Genomic DNA, 18076 nt, shown 5'->3' on the forward strand with positions numbered 1-18076 from the left:
TTCATTCTCTCTGTTTTGGAGGCCTGTAGTCTTAAAAGGGTACAGGAACACACTCCCCTGAAAAGCTACAGAAGGAGAAAAAAGGAACTGTTTTTTTCTCTTCCATTCTCTGACCTGGAATTTCATACATGTTAGCATGGCTCAAATTTCTACTATCATCTTCAGTCAACTTTTGTCTCCATTCCTCTGGTTTTATATTCCTGTGTATTGACAAGGACTTTGTTGTTGTATTTAGGGCCCACTCTAATCCAGAATGACCTCACCTTAGCTTAATAATATCTGCAAAGCTCCAATTTTCAATAAGGTCACATTCTGAGATCAGGTGTGATCTCATGAATATTAGGAGGATACAGCTCAAATACATCTAATGTGAATTCTTATCACTTTTTCCTCTTATATTATCAATTACCATGGGTTTGTCACTTGTGGTTCACTTTGTAAACTGGCTGGCATTTATTTCTTTTCTTTTCTGCTTCATTTTTTCTTTGTTATACAAAACTTTCTCTTCTTCCTGATTTTTAAAAATGTTTTTCTATCTACCTTTATTATTTACTTTTCCCTTTTAAATTTGATAAAAATTATATGAATTTGCCTTTATTTAACCACTCAATCTATTCTCTAAACTCTTATTATGCTTCATTCATCATTCTTATCAAAATAACATCATTGAAGTTCTGATTTTAGTTTTGATGCCAAATTATTTAGTATGCTATATTTCCTTTGTTGCACATGGTTTTGCTTGGTTATTTACCTGTGGTTTTTAACATATGGACTCATTGAGTCATGATGATATCTTATAATATTATGGCCTAAATTCCTAATTTATGAAATACTTTTCTTTTTTGGTGTTAAAGATACAGTATTTAAAAATATTTCACACTTAGTTAAGCCATTTATCTTGCAGGCACAAATATGCAGAAATAGTTATTTTCATAGAACTAAATACTTTAGTTATATTATGAGATTGATATGTATCTTCCTACCTTTCTCTTTTGAGTATTTGCAGTGCAGAAACTGTTATTTGTAAATCCAACTGTCTATCTCATCTTTCTTTTTAGGAACAAACTCCTGCCTGATTATTAAATGGGTTTGTTGCCACTCAACATAAAATAGTATGTTTCCAGCTTCGCTCATGGCTACCATGTAACTAGACTCTGGCTGCTGTGGTATATTGAATGTGTGGAAGTGGAAGCTCATATTCTTCTTCCCCCTATTGGAATATAGAATTGATAGGCTGGAATTGGAAAAGCCAGTTCAGACTACAGAAACGCTACAGATGACCCTCAACTTATAATGGATTTATGACCACATAAAACCATCATAAATTGAACATATTTTAAATCAAAAATTACATTTAATACAACCCGTATACCAACATAATAACACCACAGCCCACTTAAAGGGTAGGTCATGTCTTCTCATTCTCATACAGCCAAAGGGGAGTTGTGGTTTACTGTTGTGGCCTAATATCACAGGGGGTTCACAGACTAGGGCTGCTAGACCAGGAAAAGATCCAAAGTCAAGCTTCGAAATACACAGTAGTCTTTTATGTGTTCACAGCATTGCACTGAAATTGTCCTTGATAGCATCCTTTTACTGCTAAATTCCAAGGTACAGTCTTCAATCATTATTAAACTTTGTCTTTCTAGAACATTTCACACTTAATTTACATGATACGATTTTCTTCTGGCATTCTTCCAGAAACACAGAGTCATACTTCTGACTTCTAAGCTGAATGTTCCACAGTTACATCAAAACTGAATGGCTCTTGTGCCCCCTTAATCTTACTTCCACTAGTTAATGTTTACATAGCCAAACTTGACAGCATCCTTCCTTTTTTCTTCCTTCTTAAGTGTATTTCCAATTATCTATCAAAGCATACCTCACAAATACCTCTTAAATTGTATCCTAGATACAATTATTATACAATGTATTAACTCAGATACCCCACTTACTTTTTTCCAATGCTGGTGTTGAAACCTAGAAGACGCTAGGCTGGCACTTTACTGTTGAGTAACAAGCATCTATCCCATTGACTTTGTCTCAGGTTATTCCAACTTCTACCTTCATGTTTCTAGTCCCTCCGTCATTCATAAAGCTACCCATCTAAAATATATTTGGTAGTATATCCACCTTGCTTGCGAACCTCCACTAATTCTTCATTGTTAAACTTCATTGTTTAAATTCTTCATTATTTGCACCTTTCTTGTAGAAAATCTTTGACTCTCAAAACTCATCATGCCTTCCCCACATAATACCTGTGTTCTAGGAACAGATTCTCATACCACTAGAAAACATGCCAGGTGCACATCTTTTCACAGCCTCATAGGTTGGTACCTGTTTTCTTTTAATAGATCACCTTTATGTTCTTTTTATGACACACTCATATTCATCAGTCAAATCCCAGTTAACATGTCACCTCTTTCAAGAAAACTTTCCTGGCTCTCACAGTTAGGACTCAGTCACTGGTACTCCTTAAGACTACCAGTATTTTTGCTGACACTGTTGCTATAGTATTAATCAAGTTTCTGCTCTCTTATTCAAGGCCCATTTCCCTCCTATATGGAATAAGCTCTATGAGAACCAGAAACAACTGTGTAAGTTATTGTTAAATCTAGCAGTGTCTACCTCAATAAAAGACTAGTAGCCAGAATCAGATTAAATAAAAGTTCTATATATATACTTATACAGACACACACACACACACACACACACACACACACACACACACACACACACACATATATATATATATATATATATATATATATATATATATATATATATATATATATACTTATGCATTCCCAGATCACTAGTGTCTAACATTTCCATTTTCACATTTGTCTTATGGTAGTCAATCTTATTAAAATATGATTCTAGAATGGGTCGAAAGCATTCATGGTTATTTTACCATACCTTACCTGAAATTGTATGCAATCGTGAATTTTCAATACTATCGTGAAAGAGACATATCATATTTTGTTGACAAAACTTTTGATTCTTTTCCAATAATGATCTGTGTCATCTTAGTAGCTAAAGATGAACAATTCACTGTTTTTAATTAATACCCATGCTCTTTTGGTTGAACATATTGCCATATAGTCCCTTATTTACCTACTGACTACACTGCATATTCCATGATGACAGAGATTTGGGGTGGTTCCCTAAGAAATCCCAATCAACACCTATTTTTAAATGAATGGGTAATAAAAGTGTGTGTGTGTGTGTGTGTGTGTGTGTGTGTGTGTGTGTGTTCATGTGCATGAACTTATATAAACAGGGAGGCTAAGACAGTTGACTCAGTGGTAAACAACATGTACTGCTCTTACAGAAGATCCAAGTTAGTTCCCAGGCCCTGTATCAGGCACCTCACAATCACCAATAAGGCCAACAGCAGGGCATCTGACATCATCTTCTCATCTCTGAAAGTACCCACATAAATGTGTGTGACAAATAAAAACAAAATGCTTCTTTAGTATTAGAAAGAAAGGATAAGGTAGCTAAATTATATTATTTTTTCTTTCAGAGCTCCTACCCCCTTTATTAATCAAGGACAATGCAAAACCTTGAGTCTTTTGCATCAAGACACACCTCCACAATCATGACCTCTTGTAGTTCACAGTCTGTTGTTCTATTATTGGAATCATCTGACCATGGCATCTGTCAGGAGCAATGGAGAACAAATGCTTACTTTGAAGTATGCCCTAAATATTAACCCATGAGAGCATGCTCTAATGATACACTCTAGGATTACTATTATCCCTTACAGAGCACCTTACTGGGGTGTATATTACTTTTGATCAAATTCCTGCCAAGAAGAAACTTAAGGGGGCAAGGATTCATTTTGGTTCACGGTTTGAGAGAATATAGTCTGGTGTGGTAGAGCAGCAAAACAGCAGATGGCTCTCATAAGTGGTGGAACATGAAGCTGGGACTCCTTACACCCTCACATCTTTTTTGGCCTTGATTTGTTATTTTATTTTTTACATCCTGATTACAGTTTCCCCTCCATCCGCTTCTCCTGGCCCCTCACCACACCCTCCCCTGCTCCCCATTCACTCTTCCTCTGTTTCTATTCAGAAAGGGTATCTGCAAAACATGGCATATCGAGTTGCAGTAAAACTAAGCACACCCTCCCTCATATTAATGTATAGGGAGTAGTGCACCTTCACATCTTAGAAGAACAGAAAGTATCCAGAGGGCCGGAGGGAGGCCAGACTATAAAATTCAAGACTCATTCCCCAATCACTTGCTCTAATGGGTTCCAAAACTTCAAAACATTGCCACCAGGTAAGGAGCAAGCATTCAAACTCATGCTCAGATTTAAAGCATAGCATGTAGCTTTGTCCTCCTATGCTGTGTGTATGTATTCTGTATGTATGTATGTACATATGTATGTATGTGTATATGCTTAAGAACACACATATTTTTTCTATACATCACAGAATCCTCATAGTGTAGAAATGGCTAGCTGGTCTATGAATTCACAATAGGAACAGCTATACAACATTGCTTAATATTCCTGTGCAGGTGACAGTAAATCTCTAACGGATCACTCTGCTTGTAAAATCAAATATTACTATTACAGTACAAAATTTGATGAAACTACTGATATATTCTCCACCAGTTTCTTGCTCAACAAAGACTAGCCTCAGAATACATGGTTTTCATACTGGTGACCTGGCTGGCTTTGAGCATGTCAAAACCAATGTCATCATCAGATCCTTGATCATAATAGGTTATATTGCATGTGTCAGAACTCAAACTCACTGAACTGACAAATGAGATGTCTATAGTTGGTGGAACCCACTTGAATTTAATCAAAACTGAATTCTCGGATTCCTTTAAGTAAATTACTATATTAAAGTTGATACCTGCATAGCATTTACTGCTTTGGCCTTGTACTATTGTAAATGTCTTCTGCTATTATTTCACTTAATTGTCTTAACAAGATCAAGGTAAATGCAACTTTTACATCCATTTTACAAGTTGAAAAATTAGGCACAGACAGTTATCACTTGTGCTGGAAAGAATATTCAAGCTCAAAAAGTTTAACATCACATCCATATGTCCTCTGACAATTTAAAAGTCATGGCACCCAGATAAATAGTCTTTCTATCCTGTCTGTTGCTCTTATCCTACAATCTCCCAGTGATGTTCTCCACTATCTCTACCTTCTGTCATTTATTACAAATGTTAATATGTATTCTCCTCTACACACTAAGACCGATATTTTGGTAACTTGTATGGTATATAGATTTGTTTTTCAACCGATGCACTGAGCCTTCAATTATATTTCCAAATAGCTCTTCCTCAATGACTGTACTTCAGCCACTCACTCTCAAAACTAAACTCTTTTTAAATACTTTTTCTTTTTTAAGATTAATATAACTACATCATTTCTCATTCCTGTTCCTCCTTCCAAACACTCCCATGTAACCGCCCTTTTGCCTTCTTCCAAATCATGGCCTCCTTTGTCATTAATTGCTGCTACAAACATATATGCATATACATATATTTCTAAATATATCCTTCTGTTTCTGTAAAGTGTTACTTGCATGTCTGTGTTTTCAGGGCTGAAACTATCAAATGCTATTTTGTGTTAGATAAGCAATTGGTGCCCTCTTCCCTGAGGAAGACTATTTCTCCCACTCACAAACACATTCCTGATTTGTATAAACACCAGCTTCTGTTCCTTTTCTCATATGCCTCATTCTAACCCCTGTCTACTTTTCCTTGGAATGCCTTTTCTAATTCTCAAGATAATGGAGTCTCTCGATCTCAGTTGGACCACCATTAACTCCTCTATGTTCACTCTCCCCATATTCTCCCCTGTTGTTACTTTTCCCCACGTGGAGCTTTTATTAAACAGCTCACCTCATTCCTAGCTCCCTCTGTGCACTAAACTCCCACCACACTCACCTAGAAAATCTCACAATAAATTAAGTACCTTCCTTTTCCTCATCTGTTCTCAGTAAGTTGACCAATTTTAAAAGAAACACGATCAACATTGTCTGATGATTCCAGTTCCTTACTTGACTAGGTATCTCATTCTCAAGTTTTTCTCCCATTTCTTCAAAATCTCTAAATCTGGGGTATGAACAGATGGCTCGTCAGTTAAAAGCACTTGCTGTTCTTGCAGAGAATCCTGGTTTGTTCCCCAGAATTCACAGGGCAACTCACAACCATCTGTAACTTGTCTTTTTAGGCTTCTTTTGCCCTCTTCTGGCCTCCACAGGCACTGCACACATGCAGTACACATATGTCCATGTAGGCAAAACAGTCTTACAACACAATAAAACATGAATCTTGAGCCACATGCTCAGCTTTTTAAAACAAAATAATCTCTAAATTCTCCCACCCAGAGTTTACCTCCTCAGGAAATAGTAACTAGCCACAGAAAATAGTAAAATATCTTAAGGATATTACCTCAGCTGCAAACCACGAAACCCGCAACTTTTCTGAATCCACATTAATACATTTACTCCTTTCATGATGTAACCAAAAAAGCTACTACTGTGCCCTGCTCTCACATCTAAAGCTAATATTGTCATATCTTTAGGGCATCACTATGCTGTTTATCTCTGCTCTTCTTCTCACTGTCCCTATTGGTCTCACATAAATAAGCAAAACTCCCATCCCAACAACCCTGACTTCACCTGCCATACCACTTCATTTTTTTCTGCAGTCTGAATAAGCTATCTGCATGCTTACTACTTCCATCTCCTCGTCTACAATCCACTGCTCAATCCAGGATATTCTCACTAAAATCAAAGTACCAAGGACCATCCATCACACCATTAACACGGAGAGTTACATTTTGCCCTTATTTCACTAGACTTCTTAGCAACATTTTAGCAACTTCTTAGCAAAATATTGCCAATCCTTTCTTCTTAGAGACATTTTTTTCCTCAGCCACTATCCTCAGTTGTCCTCAGAATATCATTCTATTCTCATTGTCCTCACTCCAGTATTCTCTGTTGCCTTTGATGGCCTTTACTTAAGGACTTGATCTTTATAAGCACCAGAGCTTGGCCTTCACAATTTGTCTCTCTTCTCTCTCCTATTTATATTCTCTCCCTAGGTGATATCATTTTAATGCACGGCTTTAAATAACATTTGTATGCTGACAACTTCCAGATCTTGCTACTGACCTTGACCTCCCTTTTGTACAGCTTGAGACATATGTCCAACTTTCTTTCTTCTCCCTTTGGATGTCGTAAGCCATCTTTAACTTTCCATCTCCTAGACTGAACTCATGTCCCATCTCTGAAATATGCAGATCCATCAATTTATGTACATAATTGAAACAGTATCATGATTCACCTACTGGTTCAAGCCAGAAAACTTAAAAGTCACCTTTGGCACAACACTCCAGAATTCATCATTAAGTTTGACTAATTTTGTTCCATAACTATTTTTTGACTCAATCATCTTCTTTGTATTTTAGATGTCAGTTGTTGCTTCTTTCCTATATCATTTTAGAGCCACCCTCGTTGGTCTAGTCTTCTGTCACTAGTCTTCTGCCCCTTCAATTCATTCTCCATAACCAGATTCATCTGACATCATTTCATTGTTGTGTACCTCTTCTTCAATAATATCTCATTATTTTTTTTTAGTGTGAAAGTAAAAGTTCCTAACATGGCAATAAGTCTTTGCACTCTCTTTTATAGTTGCATAATTGCATAATAAACTCCTTGAATCTTCTTGTTTCTGTTCTTTCTTCTTGGAATCTACAAAGCCATTGCCTTTTTTTCCAACTTTCTAGAACATACATTACTTAATGAGTAAATGTGCAATATAAGTAATATGTAGATGATAACCAAGTGAAGAAGGGTTGGGACAATATTCCAGACAAAGGTAATAGCATATTGATCTTCAAGAAAAAGCCATTCCACAATCTTTTCTAATTATCCTGGTGTGGAAAATAAAAGCAGTAGTGGAAAGGGAGAGAGAGAATCAATTCTAAGTGATTCAGAATTGACAATGGACTTTAGTGATTTTATGAATACAAAACCTAAGGGATAGGGAAAAGGCCACAATAAACTCAAGTCTAAAGGTCTGGTAGAAGAGAAATCTTAATTATATTAAACTCATTATACTTAAACTAGAGTGTTAGAATATAAAGACATTAAAACCATTGAGTTTTAACGGATGATTTAACATGTAAGAGATCAAATATGAGATGGAATTAAGGATATTTCCTTGTATGTATATAAGAGATAATTAGAAAGTGGTGTTTTCTATTTCGTAGTTATATAAATATATAAAAAAGTAACTTTATAGCTTTTTCATATTGATTATAGAATTATATATAGAAGAGTAAAGCAATAACACACAACATCCAAATTGGAGAAGCTAAGGAATAAAAAAAGATATAGAAATATAATAGCAACCTGGAAGCAACAAACTATTTTATACCACTAATTGACTTGAATGCAAATTGATAATGTTCTGCAATTTAAAAACAGAGATTAACAGAACATATTTTTAAAACATGATTGAAGTGTGTACTATTTAGATCCAAATAGTAGAAAAATATTCCATAGGAATAGTCAATAAAATTTAGTCTTAGTAGTGATAATAACACTAGACAAAATGGACTTCAAGTGATGAAAAACAGTCACAAGACACAAAAAAGAATACTATATATTTATAAGAGAAACATAAAGAAAGCATAAATGTTATAGACAATGTAGACAAAAACTACAAAACAAGAATCAAATGCTAAATATGTATCTAAATAGTAATAGTTGAAGACTTCAATGTTCTACTTTCAGTATATATAAAATAAGATGAAAAATCAATAGGAAAATAAAGGACTTGAATAAATATTCCAAGTCAAATATGAGAGATGTACAGATAGACCTCAGGGATATTGCAGAGCTGGTTCAGGTTACAGCAGCAAAATAAAACAGTAAAGCAAGTCATGTGAATTGTTTTGTTTTCCACTGCACATAAAAATGATATGTATAGAATACTGGAGTCCAGTAAGTACATGAAGCATTATATCTTTGACAATGTACATATTTCCATTCATAAATTCTTTATTATGAAAAGTAATAATGATTGCCTAACACTTTAACACACCATGATGCTTTGTTGTTAGTGGAAGACGATGCTTACAGTTTATGGCTGATGAATGACCATGTAGTTGCTGAGGTCATATTTTAACATAAGACAAGAGAGTATGTCTTGTGAATTAGCTATTTCTTTCATGAAGATTTCTCTGCAGCCTATGATACTATTTGAATTTACTCAAGGGAGCAATTTCAAATGAAGTCACTACTCACAAACTCTGCCACAGCTTTGTCAACTAGGTTCACAAAAGCATCCTGCCTCAGCAGCTTGAGTACTAGAATATAAGCATGCATCGCCACATCCAGATCTTTTCATAACTTTTTACAAATCTTTCTCATTAGCTTTAGCACTTGTAGATTTTTTTATTTTGAGTGATATGCATGTGATTCTTTTATTTTAACATTTAGAGGCCAGTAATGGGCTTATTAGACTAATTTCAATAATTCTATACCAAGAATAGAAAAGCCCAAAGAAAGAAATGGAAGAATAGCTGGTCAGTATTGTAATCAGAGCACATACAATATGTGTTCACACAATACACTAGTTGATGTGGGCATGATTTAAGGACTCCAAAAACAACAACTATAGTACCATTGAATATCTTTGATCACAGATCACCATAAAATGTATGGTAACAATGAAAAAGTTGATACACTGCAAGATGCAAAGACCTGAATTGAGCACATGCTTTGGAAAAAGTGGCAATGATGCATTCCCAATGCACATTTGCCACATAATGTAGGTAAAATAATGAGTGTTAGATAAAATAGTAAAGTACAGTAAAAATGAAGTTTTTTTTCCTTTTCTTTTGGAAATGGAATATATATACATATATGTGTGTATATATAAATATATAGGTGTGTGTGTGTGTGTGTGTGTGTATATATATATATATATATATGACTCATTATATTGACCAAGATGTCCTTAAAATCAGAAAGATCCACTTGCTTTTATTTCCCAAGTACTAGAATTAAAGACACATGCCACCTACTAAGCCAGCACAAATAACTTTCTTCAGTGCATATGGAACATTTTTCAATAATATATATGCTAGAAGTCTCAATTAAATTAAAAAGACAGAAATCATACACAGCATTTTCTCTGACCACAATAAAATGAGTTAATGAATAGAAATGAATAATAAGAATGTTACAGGAAATTTTTGAAATATATGGAACATAAACAACAAATAAATAAAAGAACAAATCATACAGGAAAATTTAAAAATGCCTCAAGAGACCAATGAAAAGACAATTAGCTTTAGTTAACTTTAAAAAATATCCTACATAGCAAGCTCTAGGCTAGCCAACCCTACAGAACTATCTCCAAAAAAAATAAAATCCAGACCAATAAAATTTAGCTAGATGCACTAAGAGAAAAAAGGAAATATTCAAATAACTAAAATTGGTAAATGAAATAGGGTACATTACTGGCATCCATAAATAAATAAAAATGAATATCAGAATAATAATAATTACAAGCCAGAAATTAGGTAATGTATGTTGAATAGAAAAGCTTCTAGAAACTTGCAAACTGTCAAAAATGAAGAAATAGAAATTCTAAACAAATCTGTCACAAACAATAAACGTAATCAAAATTTTTACCCACTAAAGCATCCTGTTGTGATTTGAATAAGAATGCACCCATAGGCTCAAATATTTGAATACTTGATTATCACAGTATGGCACTACTTGAGAAAGATTAGGAGGTGTGGTCTTGTTGGAGGAAGTATGTAACTGGGGGTGAGCTTTGCAGTTTCTAAAGCCCACACCAGACCCAGTCCCTCCCTCTCTTCCTGTAAATCAAGATGTAGCTCTCAACTCCTTCTCCAGCACATGTCCTCCTGGGTGCCACTATGCTCCCCACCATGATAATAATGGACTAAACTCCTGAAAGTTTAAGTAGGCCTTAATGAAATGCTTTCTTTTATGAGTTACCTTGATCATGGTGTCTCCAGTGGCTTCACTGTGTTGCAGAAGATGTTTAAAGAAAAATTAACACCAACACTTGTTAAACAATAGGACCCTACACAATGGCTCAATGGGCAAAAGCACCTGCCTCCCAGCTTGCCAGCTTAGATTCAATCCCTGGGTCCAGGTAATAAACAGAAAAAACTTCTTATCTTCTGACTCCCACATGGGTTCTCTTTCCCTTTCTCCCTCCCTTACTCTCTCCCTCCCTCTCTTTCTCCCTCCCTCCTTCCCTTTCTGTCTTGCGCACACACATACACATAAGTACATGTAACAAAATTATAAAGGGAAGAAATACTTCCTTACTCAACTAATAAGACCAATCTTAGTCTGATACGAAAGTCAGACCAAGATATCATAAAAACATACAATGATAGCCTTATACCTCTTATAAATATAAATGAAGAAATACTAGTAAGCTAAATATAACAACATCATAAAGTACTATTGTATATTATGACTTAGTGGGCTTTGTCTTTTAAATGTGTATCTGTTTCAATATGAAAAAACAGATCTAATATGGAAATGGTAGAATTATAAAAAATAGTAGGACTGTCAAAATTGATGTTAGAAAGAAAGAATTCAACAAAACTAAGCACTATTTCTATGACAGAAACATTCAACAAACTAAGACTAGAAAAGAATTTTTTCAAAGTTCTAGGAAAACCTGTGATAGCATCAAAGTCGGTAGTAAAACACTGAACGATTTCCCCTAGTATCATGAGCAAACTGAGGTTCCCTATCTTTCTAGTTCTGTGTAATACTATACTAGAAGTTCTAGCCAAAACAATTAGAAAAAAAGAAAGAAAGAAGTCACATCAAAATTGGGAAATAAAAACGGAAACTTACAGATGGCAAGATCTTATATAGAGAACATCTTTACAAAGTCCACCAAACACATACTAGAGGGAATGGGTAGGTTGGCAAAATAACAGCATGTAAGTTCAAATATGCAAGCATCAGTTATATCCATACACTAGTAATGAGAAACCTCAAGATAAAATTTAACAATTTAATTTGCCCTACTATCAAAAGAATATAATATTAATAGCAAAAAGAACCAAGAAAGTATATTTACATACTACTAAAAGAAAAGAAACTTTTTTATTGATTTTATTGAGCTATACATTTTTCTCTGCTCCCCTTCCTTCCTCCCCCCCCCAACCCTCTCCCATGGTCCCCATGCTCCCAATTTACTCAGGAGATCTTATCAAGAAAAAAAACTTTTAAATAGATGCAAAGATACAACATAGACTGAAATAATTCTTAGGATAGAAATAGTTCCCAAAGCTATCTAAGAATATAATTTCATAAATATAAAAAATTTAATGGATTTTTTTAAGAAATAAAAATACTGATCTTCACATTTATATGGAATTGGGAGACACTCAAAGAGATAAACCAATAAAAAATAAATTAGAAAATTCATACTTCCCAATTTCAAAATTTAATGTAAACTTCAGTAATTAAAAGAGTTTGTCACTAGTATAAAGATATGTATTGAGACCAGTAGAATAGAATCAAGGATTCTGAAATAAAGGAACATGTTTATGACCAATATATTTTTATTTTTAAATGTCTGGATAGGGCAAACTTTACTCTTTTCCAGAGGGTACAATCAGAAAAGCAAAGAGTTCAACTAATTTTTGGCAAGGTACCAAGTTCATTCAAAGGGGAGAAAGAATAGTTTCTTCAACAACTAAGGGATGACTACATATCTACAAGCAAAAGCATGATGTTGGATCCGTATCCCTTACCCTATAGTAGGGGCAGTTAAAGCGAAGACCATACCTGCCAATCCCAAAGCTACTTAGCAAATAGTAACAGAGCAACAAGACCCGATAGAGTTTGCCTTATCAATAGTTACTGCCACCTAACCACAGGAAAGACCGTTTTCAGTGACTAGTGTTTTGTTAGATTCTGTGACTCTATAAGTCCACCTTCCAAATTTACTCAGGGCAGTTCCACTTGCATTCTTATTAACGCTGAGCTCAAGGAAGCCCTTAGCTAAACCATTAACTGTGTTTCTATTTACATTTCCTTTGTTAAACATAATGACTATTTTAACTGGAGACCTCATGTCTTGATTACAGGGTTCCTGCTCTGATAGAAGCTTGAATATACCTTTGGAAATAAAATATATTTTCAATTACAGTCATTCATGAACCTAATTCAAACAAAATTTTCATTAAATAAATAGTCTTGGCAAGAGGATTATGTCTTACGAATGTGCAGTTTAAATGTGGCAGTTGTTCCACGTGTTGGTCTTTACAAGTGACACATGTCTACATATTTATGTTATTGACTAGGAGTTGTCCAAAGCAAGAAATGCAACCCTCACTCACCAAAACCTTATTTTTGTAAAGCAAGAGCTTGCTCAGCTGATTAAAACAGATATTCCATGCTTCCTCCTGCACTTTATTTTGCAGAATTTCTGATCAGAATGCCACAATTCAGTTTAGTGTTGTTTGACTTCCTGGGGCAGACATAGTGCTGGGTGTTAAAACCTACAATCACACCAAGACACTTTTTCGACACTCCACAGTATTTTAAGAACAACCTCTTCTTGCATTCTGCTCCATTTCCTTAGCTTTTGTCATTGTTGAGATTTTTCTCTAACACGCAGATAGTTAGGAGCTGCTTCCTTGAAAATAAGCATCTGCTTTCAAAGTGTTCAACTGACGACATGATACCCTGCACATCTGGATGCGAGGCGCATTGTTAAAATATAAGCATGCTATCTGGGGTAGTCAGAAGAAATTTCATGTTGGGTTATGGTAAATAGCAAGACAAAGAACTATGTCTCTAGGGCAGAATCTGAATGAAAAGTCACTGTTTGGGGACAGATAGCAAAACGATGAGAACTCAAGAGTAAATTCAGTCCAAAAACTGGTTCTCTATGAAAATCAGTACCCTCTTCTTTTTCAGGGAAAGGAAAGCTTCATGCTGGAGTTATTCCTTCCAGATCTTTGCTGTAATCAAACACACTAGTGGTAGTGTGTACTTACCAAAAGTTAAGTGATAATGTGGAGGTAGCAATGTTGAAATCAATGAATCCAAGCATTTGTCGAAACTGATTAATTTGTAGACATCTATTTTTTTTCTCACCAGTATTCAATATTATCTAAGACGGTACAACACACAAGGTGGGGGCATGCCATGTGTGTTGAACTGAGATCAATACGTTTTTGAAAGTAGGGCACGACTTTAAACAAGAATAGTTGTCAACACAGAGGCGATTTGCTGCTAAAGGAACATCTGATCCCATACAGAGATGTTTTCTCTATCACGGGGTGGGGGCAGATTCCTATTGTAAGCTAGTACATACTGGCACTGCTAATCATCTCACAATGAACACTACAGCACTACATCGCTAAACATGCAAGCATTGGGATCCAAATGTGAATAGTATCAAAACTAAGAAACTCTATCTAAAGTTGGGAAACCTCACATCAATCTTTTGGGTTCCACATATCAATCTCTTTTTGTCCATCACCCTACATGAAATTTGGATCTACATATGCCATTTACCACTGTTGCCAAGGCAGTGGGAGGGAACAATTACGTAAATTGTTAAGTCTCTGCTGCAATGTGACAGCCATAACTGTCAAGAAATTTGAATACAACAAGTCATGGAGGCAAACCAGCCTCTAAGTTAGCTAGATGTGGGCTTCAATGAGTCAAATAGTTGCTTTCAGTTTGACTTTGCACCTCTTGTGTAGATATGGCCTTTTGTTGTGAACAGCCCTGTGAGAATTTAACAGACACATGCTCTCAGCCACCAAAGTAGAAAGGTGAAATAATTATGCTATCTACAGAGACTGAGAGCCAACCAGCCCCAAGGCTGACAAAAATCCCAAACAAAGCTTTGGGCATCTGCTTAAAATAGCTTCTCATACTAAGAGAGCATCCACTACATTTGTTCTGGAATTTGTAGATCCTGGAGCTTTGAACTGTTGTTGGCATATCATTTTGTTCATGTGTTAATCTGAAAGAGTTTAGAGGATGGTATAGAAGCTGAATGAGGCAGACTCAAAAAAGAGAAATTTTGGTCTTAACCACAAACCACGGGAAAATCACCAAAATTTGGAAGCACATGTTATTCCCATATGTTAAAGACAATCACACTGTGTAGAGGACTTTGAAGAACCGATCTCACAAGAACAGGGCTTTCCTTCTGGCTGAGTATGCTGGGCTTGGAGAATAAGCCTCAGCTGCAGGGCAGTTTTGCCAAGGAAAGTTGGAACCCCCAAACACTTGTCCATAGCCAGCATATTCTACTTACCCTGCAAACCAGAGGAAAGAGTCTCTTAATTACGACATAGATCTGTCTTGCATAGAAAACTGCATGCCAGAGTTTACTGGGTCACAGCAAAACTGCCTAAGAACAAGGCGAAAGGGCAGAAAGTCTCAGAATCAAGCACATCTTAAAAACTATCCCCTAAGTCAGTTTTTAAAAACGTCCTGGAGTGTTTAAACAGTACATTTCTACTCTCCCTCTTGCCAGGCTCCGGACTCTTAAATCCCTCAAAGTAATTAATACCTTTCTTCTTCAATGTCTGCTTTCCACACAAAAGTTTAATACTCCAAAATACTGGACCACCTCCTTGCTAGGAGACCAAAGGACGAGGGGAAAGCGTTTTTCTTAGTGACCCAAGAGGAAAGTTGCTAGTTCTCACACAGAACTTGAGCAATCCCAGCTAAAGAGGAACTGTAATGGAAACCCTCCGCTGTTTAGGCAAGGGAGGCAGCCCTGGCGCGGTCAGAAAGTCTGTCTGCTCAGGCTCATGGTGTGTGTTCCAGGGACTGCGGGAAGTACGGTACCGCTGAGCTTTTTTAAAGCTAGGGTTGTTCTGAGAACGTCGGCAGGGGGAAAACCGCAAAGCCGGAGGTACCAGCTTGGCATCCAGAAAAGCGGCGGGTTGCATGCAGTCCATTTTCCAGACACAGCTGGCAAAGGAGACAAAGCAGAGAGGTCTGGGCATTCGGGTGGGGAGGGTCTTGAGATGCTGAAGGTTAAGAGATCTAAGTATCTGTAGGGTGAAGTAGAAGTCTCAGGCTTGGGTGGGGGAGCATTCAGCAGATCACAGAAGGGTTTTAAAAGGTTGGCATTTGGAGACTCTCAGAACAGGGTAAGAGGTACAAAGGGGTTGCGAAGTGAACAGAGAGGTGTGTCAAGTGACCTGAAGACACAAAGATCCAAGAGTCTCCCAAGTGTCCAGTGACACCACCCTTCCCCCAGACACTGAGACTAAAACTAAGCAACTTGGCTCCAAATCTTACAACAAGACTATCACCCTTTGCTTCGGTCTAGCCTGGGTCTTGCGCTCCGAGGCTGCCGGCACCAGGTAAAACTGAATTCTGACAGAAACCTAGAAACCGGATCCAGAAGATGCCAGGTCCCTGAGGACACTGAGCCCCTGTTCCGCTGTCCCGCGGGCAACATGCCCTCGCTCCAAACTGATCAACTCCTCTTTCTCCAGGATGACTCGCACAGTTCAGGCGCTACTAACACAGAGCCCTAGTTGAGATGGACGGGTAGGGGTCACTGCCCAAAACAGGAGACACTTGGGGAAAGAGGTAAAAAGGAGATTCTGTAAACCAGGCGCCAGAGGCGCTCCTGTACCCGCTCCCCTCACCCGCGCTCAGCCTCCCCTAGTCCCTCGGGTCTCTGCCACCACCCAGGGGAGGGGGAGTCTTGGGGAAACCAAACGAAGGAAACAGAAAATTCCGTACCGAGGGGGGAGAGATGAGACGGTGGGACGGGGCAGCGGGGGCTGACTTGGGGCTGCGGCTGCGGCTTGCGGCTTCTTTCCACCCCTGGCCACCGAGCTACAGAGCAGGGAGGAGCGGTTGCCCCGTCCTCCTGCTTGCCCTCCCCCCTGCCCGCCTTCCCCGCCCCGCCCGCCTCGGCTGAGAGGCGACCGCCAGCTAGGCTTTGGCCAGGGGCTGGGGGAGGTGAGAGGTGCTTTCACCAACCACAGCTCCTCTCTCTTCCCGCCCCCCCCCGCACCTCTCTCTCTCTCTCTCTCTCTCTCTCTCTCTCTCTCTCTCTCTCTCTCTCTCTCTCTCTCTCTCTCTCTCACACACACACACACACACACACACACACACACAATCAACCGCGACGGGTTCTCCACAGCTCTCAGCCAACCCCAAAAGAGAGAGGGAGACGAGCAGCAGATAAGAACCTGGAGCAGATAGAAGGGAAAAGAAGAGCTCAGGGTTGGACATTTTGGGATCTAGGGGTGGGGAGGAGAAAGGGAGCGCGCCTCCTTGATTTTCCCCTCCCCACCCCTCTTTGCTTTTCTCTCCCCTTGGCTGGTATAGGATTTTCCTGAAGCAGCAGCAGTAGGGGACAGAAACCTTTAGTCTAGAAAAGAGGGTTGGAGAGGTGGCTGGAGCTCCTATCAGCTACCTAGCCTGAGGGTGCGTGCCTGTAAGAGTGTGAATGTGGTTTCTTTCCACGCTCACCCCTCCACACACACTTCTCTTCCTACCGGGGTATCAGTTAGCCTCAATTTCCCGGTGTTGGCTTCTCCGCTTGCTCTTATTGTTTGTGGCTTGCCGCGTGAAGCGGGTGCGTGTGTCTGAAGGGACTCAGGTTGGGAGAAAGAGCTGAAAGAGGACAAGCGAGAGCAGAGCAGGAGCACCACTGGAGCGAAGAGTTTCGGGCACTGGTGAAGGCGAAAGGTGAGGAGATCTGGTCAGAGGGAAGTTTGGCAGTAACTGAAGAGCAAAGGGGGAAGCCCAGGTAGGAGTCAGTCCTTGGGTCCCTCTCGGCACCCTGATTCCTCTGCCTGTGCTCAACCATCCACCCACACGGCAGCCTCCAGACCCGGGACTGTCCCAGGCGGCTGCCTTTTGCGCGCCGCGGAAGAGGAGTCCAGGAAGGCTGTCGCACCACGCGCCCTGGTGCACGGACTCCAGACAAGGCAAATCTGAAGAAAGCTCTTAGCCTGGGGTAAGTTGGTAAGCGGCACGGGTGCTGTCCTATTTGTTGCTGTGGAGCAGCAGGG

At 38.3% G+C, this 18076-nt stretch overlaps 2 protein-coding genes across 2 annotated transcripts in view; one reads left to right on the forward strand and one right to left on the reverse strand.

The window, feature by feature from the left end:
- The window catches only part of Rtl4 (retrotransposon Gag like 4), a 378737-nt gene extending 361844 nt beyond the window's left edge, over positions 1-16893 (reverse strand). The window contains exons 1-2 of the mRNA XM_075958175.1: positions 16794-16893; positions 15343-15438 (exon numbers count right to left, since the gene is read on the reverse strand). The gene's annotated coding sequence lies outside the window, so the exon portion shown is untranslated. The remainder of the gene's footprint in view (positions 1-15342; positions 15439-16793) is intronic.
- Positions 16894-16954: 61 nt separating this feature from the next.
- Trpc5 (transient receptor potential cation channel subfamily C member 5) overlaps positions 16955-18076 on the forward strand; it is a 277912-nt gene continuing 276790 nt past the window's right edge. The window contains exon 1 of the mRNA XM_075957321.1: positions 16955-18021. The gene's annotated coding sequence lies outside the window, so the exon portion shown is untranslated. The remainder of the gene's footprint in view (positions 18022-18076) is intronic.

Source organism: Microtus pennsylvanicus, chromosome X (genome assembly GCF_037038515.1).
Source record: "Microtus pennsylvanicus isolate mMicPen1 chromosome X, mMicPen1.hap1, whole genome shotgun sequence".
Lineage (NCBI taxonomy): Eukaryota > Metazoa > Chordata > Mammalia > Rodentia > Cricetidae > Microtus > Microtus pennsylvanicus.